We start from the raw sequence: 13,296 nt of genomic DNA on the forward strand, positions 1-13,296 counted from the left end.
CATTTTATTTATTTTATCTTATTATCCGTAATTTAATGAAACTTTTTTATTTCTTGTTATTCAGTCGTATTTTATTTTAATATTTTTATATCTTTTTTATTTCATTTTAATTTAATTAAAATTTTTTTAATGCTTTTTGTACTATTTTATTAAACTTTTTTAAAGGTTTCTTCATTTTTCACTTCATTTTAATTTTTTTCATTTTATTTCACTTTTTTTCTTTTTATTTTGTTTTATTTTAGTTTTTTTTATTTAATTTATTTTATCTTATTATTATTTATACAATGAAATTTTTCATTTCATGTTATTCAGTTTTATTTTATGAGTTTTTTAATATCTTTATAACATTTTTATTTCATTTGAATTTTATTTCATTTCACTTACTTTATTCAAATCTTCTAAATTTTTCGTTTTTTGTTTTTGGTTAATTTCATTTCCTTTAAGAATTTTCCCCTTCTTTTTTCTAAATTTTTATTTTCCCCTCTTAATTTAGTAAATTGTTTTCTTATTTTTCAGTTTTCTCTTTATTTTTCATTTTAATTTCTTTCGCCTCATTTGAATTAGTTAAGCATTTTAATTGTTTTCTTTTTAGTTCTAATTGTTATTATTTAAAATTTTTTATTTATTTTTTACTTTAGTTTATTCTGCTTACTTTAGTTTCTTATTTTTTTATTTTGTGGTTTTATGTTATTATTTTTGATTTGGTTTCGGTTTTTTAATCTCATTTGATTGTATTTTATTTATACTTAATTTAATAAAATCTTTCTAACAATTTTAATTTATTTTATTGTATTTATTTATTTATTTTTTAGTTTTTATATTTTAATTTTATTCCGTATTTCCCCTCTTCTTTCCTTATTTTCTCTTTATTTCAGTTTATTTAATTCTAATTTATTTCTTTTTCTTGTATTATTATTTTACTATTTTTTTGCATAATTTTTAGTTTTTTATTAATTTTTTTCTATTGTATTATTTATTTTTTGTGGTTTTTTATTATTTTTTTAATATCTTGCATTATTTTATTTTGTTAAATTTTAATAAATTTAATTTGTTGTAATTTTACCTCCTTAGTCTTATTTAACTTTTTTTACTCTACTTAATTTAATTTTATTTTATTCTACTCAATTTTATTTCCACAATTTTATCATTTTTGTCCTTTTATTTTATTATTTTTATCTATTTTTTTTCATTTTTGTTTCCATTTTAGCTTATTTTTTAAATTTTATTCTACTCAATTTAATAAACCTTCATCAAATAGTCAAAGTCGGAATAACTTTTTTTTAGTTTTGGTTGATTTTATAATTATTTTTTTATTTGTCAATATCATTTTTTATTGTTTAGCCCTATTTTTTGTTTATTTTTTTTATTTCAGTTTATTTATATATAAGTCATCTTTGAATTTTAATTGATTTTTATTAATCAAATTTAAATTTTAACTTTTATTTTATTTTAAATTTTGTAGTTAGTTTTCTGTTTTATAATTTATTTTTTTGTTTTCTTTTTTTTTTTTTTTGTTTTGTTATTCTTATTTTTTTGTTATATTGTATGTCCTTTTTATTTGTTTTAATTATTTTTTTTCCTACTTCATTTAATTTTTTTTTGTCATTTTTTATTTTCATTCTCTTATTGTATTATTTTTTTAATATTTATATTTATTTTATTTTTCTTATTTCAATTTCATCTGATTTCGTATCTAATTTCTTGTTTCGTTCCTACGCTTTCTATAATATGTTAGTAGGTAACAATTCCTCCACTATTTATCGAGTTCTGATTACCCCGTAATAACTCGTCAATAATTGCTTCGTGATTTTGAGCCAACCTATTTCTGTATACGTCCATGCATGCATACACAAGTGCATAAGTATATTTGATGGATTGTAAACTTTTATCTATATGCATTTGTATGCATGTATGCGTAGCTATATTGAAATTGCCTACGATTATTGCATTCATATTTTAATAACAACGAGCCACCGCTCCAAAGGGCGTTTGCTTAGAAATACTACGTTTTCAGATTTTCCGCGTTGAATATTAAATCGACACAATAAAGTACGATCGCGCACTTGCATTTATTACGCACACATTTAAACATACGTACACATATACACGTATTACACGTATTAATGGTTGTATGCGCGGTGAAAGCAGCAATGCTACCTAACTTCCAACGCCGATCTCTACTCTTTGCTATCACTCCATTTCCATACCAGTATGGCCTATTTCTCCACCCTCAATCGCAAGCGAAACACAATTTCCATGCCATGACGACTTTGAGTAGCATATCTAACGGCGTTGAAAGTGTACATATTATAGCTATCTCATTGCTGTTTGCGTATATACATTAACATAAATATGTATGTAATTGTATAGTTATATGTCAATGCATAAGTTGTGGGTTGTTTGCATTTGCCGGTTCTGTGGGTAATAAACTTTTTATGTTGATATGTATTTTATTTCCACCCACTTCGATTGCAAAGATTGATTGCACGGCAAGCTCGAACTTCACTTGAAGCAGCTGTTGAATGGGTTGTATATGCATGTACCTTTGTGTGTGCTAGACAATATTGTGCTCATTATTTCTAATAACATGAAGTATTAGTGGAATTTTGCTTTTATTCTTCAATAGTAAACTCAATTGAAACAAGTTATTGTGCTATAGAAAATCTTTGCTTTACGTACTTCACTGATCACATGGCATACATCGTGACGGCAGTGCAATGTGAGGCCGGAAGTTTAACTACGTTTGAATTTCTGGCTATTAGACAAAGCAGGGGGTCTAACCTATAAAGCCTTGCTCTTGAAGCATTTGTTGATTTTGCATTCATTTTTATGTATGACATTTTCCTAAGACTGTTCCAAACTGTAGTCGTGTAATTGACGAGTGCAGTCAAGAAAGTAAATACTTGAGAGAAACATCTAAGTGATAGCCTGAAACACAGGTACGCTCTCGCAACAAAGTACATCTTATTAGAGCGGATAAACGTGGCCGAGTTGCATCGAAAAGGATCGCGAAACATGTACTCTGCCAGAAGAGAGAATACGGGGATGCTCTACTAGGAGATATGCGAAAAGGCTGAGCGTGCATTTTCAAAGATGATGCAAGAGCTCTGGCACTATCAAAAGGAAACAAAAACGCTTCTTCCTTTATCTTTCACATAATTGCCTGCATTATCAGGGATCACCTTTCCTGCCCGAATTACATAAATCAGTTGGCAGGTGCCGACTTAAAATACTTGGATAAGATTCAATACTGACACTGAATGGATCTCATCAAGAAACGCAAATGAATCTTATAATGCTTCTTTTCTGCAAAAAAGTATCCCTCTATTATATGGTGATATCCACCCTATCCTCCAGATAGGAGTTAAAGTTTTTTATAAAAATATAGTTCATTCTATTGCAAAAAAACATATACATTGAAATTTGAAATTTTTTTGCAAATTTAATTCTGAATGTTAGAATGTTCAAACTTTTTAATCAGAATTTTTAGAAATATTTCGAGTGCACAGTTTGATGGCCCATTGAATTTGGATATTAAGTAGCTAAAAATGGCGTTGATTTTTAAGAATTTTTTTTCTTAGTGGTCTTGTGAATTTTCGCCATAAAGGAATGCTCGACATTTTTTTTAGTGAAAAACGCCACTATTTCGTGCTTACTGAATCCCCTTCGCTATCTGTGTTGCCATTTTGCATATATTTATAAGGTGGCTCAAAATTAATCATCCATATTTTTAATCACTTTTTTACTAAATAAAAAAATACATAAAATAATTTTTTTTATTTTGACCTTTACCCTGCTAGTCTGTTTCCATACTGCAGCTGTGTAGTTCGCAAGTGCCAAATATGTTTGACGCACGACGCCATTTGCAAAAATTATAAATCTTCCTTTAGGGTGATTCATTTTGCGCCAGCTTTTATATAAGTTATTGTAGAATAGTGACATATAACGGCAATAGCATACAACTGTTATGCCAATAATAATAATCGTTATTATAATTATTATAGAAGTTCTAAAAACAACTCTGCGGTATAATACATACACTACAACAACAATAATAGTAAAGCAAAATCATCATCAATAATAGCAATGACAAATAATGCTGACAGCGGCAAAAGTAAATGAAAAAGTAAGGTAGAAGGCAAACAAATGAGCGCGGTATTTTTACGCTTACACATACATACATACACACGTACAGTTAATGCACAAATACAAACAAGCAGACGAACAGTGCCATTTCCATTCCAGCAATTAGTCTAATGACACGCACACATACACAACAACAAAAAAGGTAGCAATCGTTGTGCCTGTACGCGCCGTGCGGTTCAAGGTGTTACCGTTAAACGCTTTTCGCCCCACATACCTCAATATGCACATCCTTCCCGCACCAACGTTGCTATTAGATATCCTTAGTTGTCTACTTATTGAGGTTATGTTGTGACACGCAAGGCGCACAATTTTCAATATGTTTGCACATAGTGTATGTGTGTGTGTGTGTGTGTGTATGTATGTATTTGCTAGAAAAAAAAGGCTGCCAGCGACAACTCTACAAGCCCGACAGTAGACTTTCTTGTTTATCAAATTGATATCGAGCCCTACGTAGCTGCTGCTTCAGCTGCTTTTTGCCTCTCTGCCGCCTCCATCTAAACTGTCTTTCTGAGTTGCTTCTTGTAGAACTTTTAATACTTATTACCTGCCATCATAAGAAATCGATATATGCAAATAAGTTAGTAGCTTTGATAGTAGCAGCAGAAGAAATCGTTTGGCAAGCAGAAATGGTCGATTTAAAATGCAAAATGTAAATAAATTTTTTGTGTCAGCGGCACCGTGCACAGTGTATGCTTGATTGGCTGGCTTGTCGGTCTAATTACAGCGTAATGGATGGAGGGTAAAAATGGCACATAAATATTTTAAAGAATCCAAAAAGGAGCAAAAAATTGTGTCTACAACTTTTGAGAAATATGTATAATTCTCAGGTAAAGTATCAACGTCATTATCAACTGCATTTCCAATCTTTGAAAAATTTTATAATTCTCAAGTTAGCTATCAACGGCATATCCAACCTTTGAAAAATAGATGATTCTCAAGTTAAATAGCAACACCATCCCCACTAGACCGCAAACCTTTGAAAAATTAACAATTCTCAAGAAAGGTATCAACATCATCCTCCACTAGATCACCAACCTTTGAAAAATTAATAATTCTCGAGTGAGAAATCATCATCAACATCAACTGTATAGCCAACCTTTGAAAAATAGATGTTTTCCATACCAACACCATTCCCACTAGACCGCCAACCTTTGAGAAATTGAAAATTCTCAAGTTAGATACCAGCATCAATCTCCAGTAGACCATCAACCTTTGAGAAATGTATAATTCTCAAGTTAGATATCGACATGAATATCAACTGCATATCCAAACTTTGAACAGTTTTATAATTCAGAAGTTAGATATCAACACCACTCTGAACTAGACCGCCAACCTTTGAAAAATTGATAATTCAAATTTCAAAGCCTAATAATTCAATAATAATTCCAAAAAAAGCAGTATCAACTGTATATTCAAACTTTGAGAAATTGATACTTACTTGTACAACTCTGCAGCTTGAGTTAATCTAAATCGATTACCAAAGAATTATATACTCTTGACTGGATGTGAAACTAACTTATTTTTATTGGGATTTTATTTTGAAAACTCAAGGAAATTTCAGCAAAATGAAATAGAAAAATTCAATTTCAAAATGGTTATGTTCTCACTGGGACTTGTGCTGAGATGAGCTGGTGAACTATTGTACATTTAAGGGGTCCCTGTGGTCTAGAATTTTCAAAAAAATCTATTTTTTTTTGTTTGATATTTCGAAAGTATAGGCTTTTAAAATTATACTATCAAATTTTGGAAGGATATTCCCAGTTTTTTCGCTTCTGCAGCCATTATGGTAGGTAGAGTCAGATTCGTCATGTGGCCACTCTCAAAACTTTGAACTCATTTATCTCGAAACGACTTTTTTCGGCCTGGTGTTGTTGAAAAAAAAAAACTATTCAACCAATCGTTTGAAATTTTAATATGTTGTTGACAACATCAATGGCTATCGCCCGTACTAGAATCATATTATTATTTCAATCATTTCATATTTTTTTATTAAAAAACTGAAAACAAAACCCGATTTTTAGAGTGTCAAAATCAAAACCGCACCATTTTGTCAAATTTACTGATTAATAATTTTTTTGGTTTTTGTGCTTCAGATAAATAGAAAAGCCAAAATGGACAAAACCGTCCAGGTCCAATTTTTCGGAAGGTTGACCCTTCAGCGCCATTTTCTAAATTATTAAAATTAAAATAAAAAAAATAAAAAATATTTTCTCATTTTTGTATGTAAAAGAAGTTAAATAAAATGCCTAAAAATGTAAATATCGTTTTTCATTTTTTTTTTTTTGTAAAAAACAAACATTTCAAAATTTCGAGCTCTAAATCACCGGGACCCCTTAAGATCAAATTGAGAACTAGAGAAAAAAGTTCGATTTTTGTTGAGAATTCTATGATTCTCAATCTGAGCGACTGTTGCGAATCAACATCAGAGATTTTGGAAATAGCTTTTTTCTCAACTATCCATGTTTATTGGGATACCTATTTGCTATGTAAAAGAAAGAAATTCGTTGTATCCGAATTTCTCTAATTTGTGGTTTGAGTAGTTCTAGTCGCCATAAAAATCAGAAGACGGGATATACCAGAAAATTCTTCAATAAAGCAAACATCAAAGAGTTGATGCCTTTTTATGAAGAGACGTTTCGCTCGAGACTAGAGACTAAAGTCTATACCAGAAAATTCTTCAATAAAGCAAACATCAAAGAGTTGATGCAATAAACGCCTTTTTATCAAAAGACATTTCGCTCGAGACTAGAGACTAAAGACTACCATAGCACCCTGAGCCAAATTAGTATCAGAGGGGAGTATAACTCACAGATGATTCACCAATGATTGATTCAACTTCTTTCAACTTATCGATTCAACGCCATTTTCGTAAACTTTTTATTGGATACTAAAGAGGCACTGTCTTATACCACTTAAGGTGACAAAATTGTCGTTCTCACCACGTTACCAACCTGAACCGAATTTAGGTATATATGAAATTTGGTTGTCCAACTATCCGAAAGTCTAACTTTGTTTGTGCTGGTTAATTAGTGGCGTGCCTCGCTTACGAACTGAACTTTGAAAATGTTCAAGGAGTTTAGCGGCTGGCAGACGAGCTGCAATAGTATTATCGAGAAATCTTACGAGATGAGTGAGTTGTTAGTTAAATTACTATGGGCAAATTAGACAACTCCGAGTACCCTGTACATAACTAATAATCCTCAAGCCTATTAAGAAATCCAACCAGATCATGAAGACTGATGAGATGGGTTGTTTTGGGTTAAGCAGAGATCCTCCCCCTATTTGTGATCAAAATGCACGATGTTTTTCCACAAATGGAGGGGCCTACATTTTTATGTCGCCTCCGAAAGGCAGATGGGTTTTTATGAAAAGCTTTATCATGCCAGAAATAGGCTCGGAGGATTGCCATTACCTGCTGAGGGGCGACCGCTATTTAAAAATACTTTTCCTGCTTTGGTGTTTCATACCCGGCGTTTCCAACACAGGCACTGGTGAATGGTAGTCATTTACCAACCCATTCGCTTGTTGCTCTTGATATATAAGTGATATATACCTATTATCCAGCCTCAAAAACGATCAATGAGTGGCCTCCTGATGGGCCTACAAAAGGTACATAGAGCAGAAAAAACATCATGGAGAAAATATTTTAAAGTTGAGCTCTTTAACGGACTGTTATTCGGCTCTGAGCGAATTTGACAAAATCAGCTGATGGGCTGACGTTACTTGGGGTGTGTTTACAAAAAAACTGAGATTTTGTTGGTGATATGCGAAAAAAATCAACCAATGACACTTCATTGCATTCTGAACAACGACTAATTGGACGGGTGTGTGAATGCTTGTGCAACGCTCGCGCAGTACTCGGCTGCCGAATCCCCAAGTGAGGTGGCACCATGGTGAAAAGATTTTCACAGGTGTACTACCTACCAGGCCGTTACTCGGCTCCTAGCGAATTTGACAGATATATCGACGTTTTGTGTTTCACTAAGATAAAGCTAAATTTTGAGAAACACAAAACGAATGTCGTAGAATCCAAAATTCCCCTCAACATTTTTTTTTTTTACCATACCTAGCGAGCAAATAGATACCAGTATCATCCTTGAGGTGGCAGTTCCACAACTTTTTAACCATAGTTAAAGAGCAATCATTGAAATCCATCGTCCTTTGAAAAACATTGCCCACTAAGTATTTCTAATTAGCTACAATTTGCCCATCAAGGGGAAACTAGCTGGCACGCAATTTTGAAGTCCAGTTGCAATAACTCTTTCTCTCGCCTGTATGTGTACAACCGCCAAAGCAGGTTACGTTATTTACTTATATTTTCATTCGCCTGACACAAGTCTGCACCTCTCAAACGGCTTATGGAACTGTCAATCAACGTCAACCAGAGCATTTCCTTCTCTTTAAGAAAGCATTCCAGAAAACTATCCAGTTGACAGGGTCACAAGATATACGCAACTACTACTAAATGTACTTTCCTTAACCTGCCTCAAGTTTTCACACACTAATATCAGACAATCCGAAGCGTACTTTATCTATTCTACAAGCCATATGGGTTCATCCTCGAGCTAGCTACATAAGCAGACAAATAAATAACAATCGCTTCGCGCACCCATCTCTATTCGTACGCACCTCAGCCTTTTTCTCTCCGTCAGCTAATCAGCGGTTGAAGCAGCGTTTAGAGAACAGGAGAATACGAAATGAGACTTTAATATTCCTCTTTTTCTTCAGCAAGTTTAGTTTCATCACAACAGTCTTTTTTTTTTTGAAAATTGTGAATTTTTTATGAGGAACCGATCTCGCAGAGGTCTTAACATTCGGTTATTAGTTTTTTATTAATTATTTTAATGCGCACCAAACACTGTGCAGGGCCCAACATAAAAACGCATAAGAAATATGATTCTGCAGCAATGTATGGAAAATCCACATGTCGGGGCTGGAGTCAGCAGCCAGCAGCCAGCAGTCATGTCAGCATAAATTTTGAGTTGGCGCGCAGATGCCCTTATAATATAGAAGAGCTGCTGGGTACAATTTCGGTGTTTGTGAGGGGTGGTGCTGCATCTCATATATTTTTATAAATATCTAACAACCCACTGGGGTTTGGGGAATCATAAAAATGTAACGTAACTGTACGCATGAAGTGGCGTACACCCACACGCGAGTACTACGAAGCAGCGTCAGATAGCCAAAGTTCAGCTCGGTTATCAGTAAATGAATACTTGGGCATTTATACACTTATACATCTTTACATATACATGCATATGTGTCCACAGCTGACCTCCCCTAAAAGTGCGCACTTTACCATGTGCGCCTGCCAAGCTTTCTATGTTTTTTTTTGCTCAGCCCACCTTCTCCTTCTCAGCCCACCTGTGAATTGAATTGAATTTGGTTGGTACTGAACGTCGTTGCCGCACTCGATGCGTTCACAATATGGCGTCGTTAATGGAATTATTAATGTCAAGTGGCAGGTTTTCGGAAATTTCGCATCATGGCATCTCTCTGCCAGTGAATTTCGAGGGAACTCAGCAGCTCAACGAGATGAGGCAGCTTGCACACGGAGGGCGCCAATTCAAGTGGCAAAGGTTTCGGTTGCGAAAATGCAAGCAAAGGAAATTTTCAATGGCCAACAGAGTTTGAGGAAAGATTGCGTAAAACAACAACGAAATGAGTTTGAAGAGGTGGTGGCGCATATGCGTGTTTTTGAGGAAATTCTAAATCAAGTCGGGATGCGTACAGCAGCACGCGATCAAAAACAAAAGGTCGGCCAACAGCCAAAGCGGTCAAGCGATGTGATTGTATGCACTTTACCTACACACAAACGTATACAACAGTTTGGCTGGAGATTGGCCACTGGTGGACGAGTGATGGCCATGCTTGTGGTGTCTGCGTATGTTTGGCGCGCCGCCCGCACTCACATTAATTAATTTCGCTTTTTTGCTTATTTTCGTTGTCGTTCTTTTTTTGTTTTTGTTTTTGTATTCTTTTGCTGGCATGTTAATGCATTTTCAGTTTGTTTTGGGCTGGAATGAATTGACGTTGTCGTTGCAATCAAAGCTGTTTGGTTGGTCGGTTGCCTGCAGCAGAAATTTGCATTTGTTGCAAAAGTGTTGCAAAGGGGGCGAAGAATGGAATAAACTGGCAGATGTGCTGCCGAATCGGGTAGATAAGTCTATAAAGGTACATAGTACACTCTCGAACATGCACGTGAACACATGTGTGTGTTCGCCTTTCGTTCGCCTGCATGCAACCACTTTTTCAAGCGAATTTTCGCCAACCCAGCCAAGTCAATGAGGCAATGCAAGTCGTGGAAACAAAGGAGGAGGCAGCCAAGCGCTGCAGCCAGTGATGTGAAAGAAGATGGAGGTGAAGCGCTAAGGAGATTGGTACAACTAGCTGTACAGGTTGAATTGTGCGGCGTCCCAAGCGCAACTACGTATGCCCGTCTGTCTGTCTGTTTGCTTAAAATACATTTCAGCCAGTTTGCTGTTCCTGCTCCTAATGGAATAAATGCAAATAAACGAAATTAGCAAATGGCTAGTTGCAGTTAAATTAGACATTTGCTTTTGAAGATTTTTTGCACGAATTGAAGAAAGAATCGCTTTCTGCTTTTCTAATGCAATTTTAGATTAAAAAAAATTTCAGATAAAAATGAATATACAATTTTAGATTAAAATAAATTTTTTTTTAATAAAAAATTTCAGATAACACTTAATTTTTTTCAAATAGTGTTCAATATTAGTATTAAATTTAATTTTGTGTGGAATTCTTTTTTAAACATTATCATTAAAAAGTTTTTTTTTTTGTTTTTGGTTTTGTGTTCAATACCAACTTTACATTTTAACAAAACTTTAAATTTTGAGAACTTTTTGAAAATCAAGGTCGATATTAAATTTTCGTAAAACGTAGAACTTAAAACAAATCAAACAAATTTTGGTGGATTAACCATTATTTTAAAAAACTTTAAACTGTTCAAAGCTGTTAGTAAATCACCAAAACCCATTTTCTTGGAAATTACAAATTTTCAAAATTTTTAGAAAATTCTTATTTTCACATATTTTATTTTCCCAGCATATTATCGTGCTTCCTGAGGCCGCGTTCACACAGTGAAACGTTTCTTGCTTCATTTTTGCGAATTCGCTTTTGGTGTTGCCGGTCGTGCTCACATACCTTGCAATTGTTACTTTTTAGCCTATATCCAAAAATAACACTGAGAAAAACGGAAACACTCACACTGGCGGTCAGCGCGCCGAGTACGAGCAACTCGGTTGCCCCTCATTTCCTCTTCTCCCTCTTTCACAAGTTACAGGTTGAAACAACAAAAGTAGCCCTGTATGAACGCGGCCTAAGGAAACTCTTTAATGTGCTAAGCAAAAAATAAATAAAATATGTTAAAACATAATTTTCTAAAAATTTTGAAAATTTGTTTGGAATTTGTAAATATTTGAAATTTAGATATATTACAAATTCAAGATTTCTTGAAAAAATTATGTAAATATTTTGAAAAATTTACCCATAAGGTTTTGCTGTAATTTTTTAACTATTCGTTTCGAATATTTAATACTTTATTCCGATATTCATTCAAAGAATTAAAAATTTTTACAAAAAAATGTTTTTTTTTAAATCACTATGATGTAATATTTGAAATGAAACTTCAAAAAACTTTTTTTAAATTAGATTTTAGCTGATTTAGAGACAAATTGTACGAAACTTTCCCCTTGAATTTTTTTCATTGCTCGAAATATTCTTATTTATTTAGTAAGCAAAAGTTATTCTGAAACAAAAATGGATATTTAATTAATTATCAATAATTAATAATAAATAAATAATAATGAATAATCAATAATCAATTTAATAAAAAATATTCCAAAATTTGTTGAATTGAGGACAGTGGAAGATATGTTATCAGTAGAAAAAATTCCATTTTATTTTTTCGATCTTCTCGAATAATTTTACTGAGCTTACTTTACAGCATTTTGCCGACCAAGCTACAGCCACTACTTCAAGCAATACAAACCAAAATGGTTTCATTGACAGCTACCCTTGCGAGGATACACGTATAGGCGTAGAGAAATCAATTATGTGGCTTTTCAAGCTTTGATAATATCTTAAATATTCTTATCCTTTACAAAATTCAAGCCAAAAAAAAACAAAAAATTATACCCTCGCGTGCAACATAAAAGCACATAAATGGGCATAGCAGCGCAATAAAATTGTAACAAATGACAGGATTAAGAGGAGCCTAAAGAAAAATGTACCATAAAAAGTGGCTAAAAGGTACATTCATGAAAAACAAAGCAAAAAGTGTGCGAAAACAAAGCACTGCTCCTGGCGGGCGGGCGCTTATCACCAGCCAACAGACACAAAACGAGAATGATAAGAAAACATGAACCAAACGATGTGACTGAAATGGCATACGGCTACTCGAAGGAAACCCACTGCCTTTAACGGCGCACACATCCTTTAAGGACACGCAGCAAATCGCTTTAAAATGTCTCGAGATGCCATCGCAAGCAAAGCAACCGCGTCACCTTTGACGCGCGTCTACGCATAACAAATTCTCACCCCACACTAGCGCCTTTATGTATGCGCTAAATTGTTAGCCGGAAAACAGAAGGAAATGAAATGAGTTTGGGTATGCCGAAGAAACGTCGAAAAAGCACGCGCTGCTACGCCTACTTCCTGCCTACTGGCCGCCTATCTATGTATGTATTTATCTATGAATAGGTGTATCCATTAGATAGCAGAGCCTAAACATCCGCACTTGTGTGGCTTAGATGGCATACTGTTAGGCGCGCACTAGCCGCCCGGCGTGTATATTTCCTGCACAACACGCGCGCAAACACGATGTCAACCACGATGAGGATGCCTAAAGCTATGTAACACAACAAAAACAAGATGAACAAAAACATAGCATAGTAGTTAAACGATTGCTCTTCAAAATGACACGACAGAGGAAGAGTAAAACTCAGTATCGTGTCGCTGTGTGTGCGTCCAAAAGTGAGTGAATGAGCTGAGTGTATTGAGTGAACGATGCTCGAGTTGGTGTTGAGCGAAATAAGGTATCCTCAACGTCAGCACCACAACAGCATCCCCTGCAAACGCTTGCTGCTGCTAAAAGTATGCAACAGTCTGTTTTCCTCCTCTAGACACACA

This window comes from Anastrepha ludens, chromosome 6 (genome assembly GCF_028408465.1).
Source record: "Anastrepha ludens isolate Willacy chromosome 6, idAnaLude1.1, whole genome shotgun sequence".
NCBI lineage: Eukaryota > Metazoa > Arthropoda > Insecta > Diptera > Tephritidae > Anastrepha > Anastrepha ludens.